Source organism: Rhinopithecus bieti, unplaced genomic scaffold, assembly GCF_001698545.2.
Source record: "Rhinopithecus bieti isolate Rb0 unplaced genomic scaffold, ASM169854v2 scaffold_15813, whole genome shotgun sequence".
NCBI classification, from domain to species: domain Eukaryota; kingdom Metazoa; phylum Chordata; class Mammalia; order Primates; family Cercopithecidae; genus Rhinopithecus; species Rhinopithecus bieti.
This window is the reverse complement of record NW_016809040.1, coordinates 2356578-2358976: the sequence shown is the minus strand read 5'-3', so window position 1 is coordinate 2358976 and position 2399 is coordinate 2356578.

Genomic DNA, 2399 nt, shown 5'->3' with positions numbered 1-2399 from the left:
CTCCCCTCCCCTCCCCTCCCCTCTCCTCCCTTCACAAATCCCACTTTCCTGTGTACTTTAAACAGTAGCAAGCCTGTTAAGGCTCCAAATCAAACAAGGCAGGATTTCACTCCTTTCTCACTAAACCTCCCATGAGCAGAGCTTATGTCCCTGTATACCTCGTCCTCTTTCCCTAACCCTCCCTCCCCTCCTCCATCCATCTAGTGTGTTGCTCTGGGAGAAGAATATTCTCTGTGAAGCCCAGGCAACTACAGTCCCAAACCTACTTAAATAGGTCCCTGGAACAGTTTGCAAGGCTCTGGCATTTGCAAGGTCAGAAGGCTTCAGGGGAGGGGTGGGGGAGGGAAGTATGGACAACTGGACTCCAGGCATGGAAGGTGAAGGCTGAGGCTCAGGACTTTTCTTTTACTCTATTCTTAGCACTAAGGGTCAGGAAAAGGGCCTTCCTCTCTTATTTTTTTTCTAAAAGAATCCACCCAAAGGAGAAACTAAATCTCTTGGTGCCTTGGTTTCCTCCTTTATAAAGTGGAATAATGTCCTTTGCATTTCATGTCTTGCAAGATGCTGACTATGAAAGAGCTTCAGTAGCCAGAAAGCATTATACAAATGCATGGGAATGTTTTCTTAAAACCTGAAAGTTCCATCCGGAGGCAAACCTCTTTCCCAACTGTACAACTCCAGTTCTTCTCTTGGGTGGTTTTCTAGGAAAATCAGCTGGACTCACCAGAAATATCCCTTTGCTTTTGGGGCCACTGTTGTCCATCACCTCGGGGTCCTTCTTTCTCTCCTATTCTTCCACTCAAAAATGCTGCAGAGAAAAAGAGATTCTGTCCACCAACCTTCCACTATGGAATCACAAAGCACACCCATGCTGGAGTTGGTCCTCATTACTAAGCAGCCCACGTACACACCCACACCCTCCCAGGCAGCAAGAGCAGAGAGGGGTGGCTGAGGTGCCTCGGAGAACACGCTGTGATTGCATAAGAATTAGCATGGCCCCACTCCTCATGGGCTGAGATGTATTATGCGAATGTGCTTTTGGGGTCCACCCCTGCTCAGCAGCCCTCACTGGCCAGGAAGTCCCAGCCTGTGCTGAGTCACTGACCTCCTGTCTTTGATGCCCAACCTGGTTCAGAGGACAGTTGCTGCCAGAACTACAGTTGGGTTGCTAAGGCTTTCTGAGGGCTCAATATCTCCTGGGCAGGCCTGCCAGGGCTTTCTGGGGTGGGGATAAGACTGGACAAAATCAGTGCCATTTATTTGTTTTGAGATCGGAAATTCACAGAACTGATAGGAAGTAATCGTTTTGTCCCAGCTTCTTCATTGAGACAAAACAATACCTTTTCTTCAGTTGCCCATAATTATCAAAATAAAATGGTAAAAGTTAAAATAGATTGAATTCCTACTCTGTGATAATCCTAATCCTCACGACTCTAATCTTACAAGGTAATTAAGTAGCTATTATCACCCACCTTCCTTTTTTTTTTGAGTCAGTGTCTTGCTTTGTTGCCCAGGCTGGAGTGCAGTGGTGTGATCATAGCTCACTGCAGCTTCAAACTCTTGGGCTCAATAATCCTCTTGCTTCATTCTCTAAAAGCCCTGGGATTACAGGTGTGAGCCAGCATGCCTGGTTTATCATCCCATTTTACAGATGCTGCAACTGATGATCAGGAAGTCAACTGATGGTCCTAAGTTCACACAGGTAGTATGTGGTATGGTCAGAATGTGAATGCAGGCTGATTTGGCCCCCTTTTTCTCTAATTTTGCCCTTTTCTGAAGAGGAGAAAGTGATGAAAGTGTGGGGGCCCATCACTGTGGGAGTTCGAATGCCAGTAAGTGGGAAGCAACAGGCCTCATCCTGCTTCTTAGCATTTTCCCAGCCAAGGACCTGGAGCCCCTGCCATAGGAGAATGCCCCCAGACTCATCATGAATCAGGCAAAGCATCACAGAGCTTTAGTTCTGCCGAGGGTCAGGAGTGTCATTTTCTCTTACAAAGAAGAGCATGTTGTTGTAATTGTTTTCATGATTTTTATAAACAATCATACTAATGAGCTCAATTCTCCTCTATTCTATAGGGGGTGTGTGTTTAACAATGGGAGCTGGCCTGTAGGAAAGAAGTTGCCAATACATGCAAATCTCTACTAGCTTCTGTCACCTCTGCCCTGTACAACACCACATATGTGGCCACGCCTGCCTTTCAAAATAATGGGATAATTGGGTGCAACGCGTGTCACCCCCACCCCTTAGAGAGAGCACGCCAGTCGGTCTTTGTGGTAATCCACGGGGAGCCGGGTGAGCAAAACGCCAGTGTCTGACTTCGCCTTGATTGCATCTGTGCCCTACAAACCCCAACAGAATTGAACTCACAGTTCCTCCTAATTAGGGGAGAAAGAAAGAC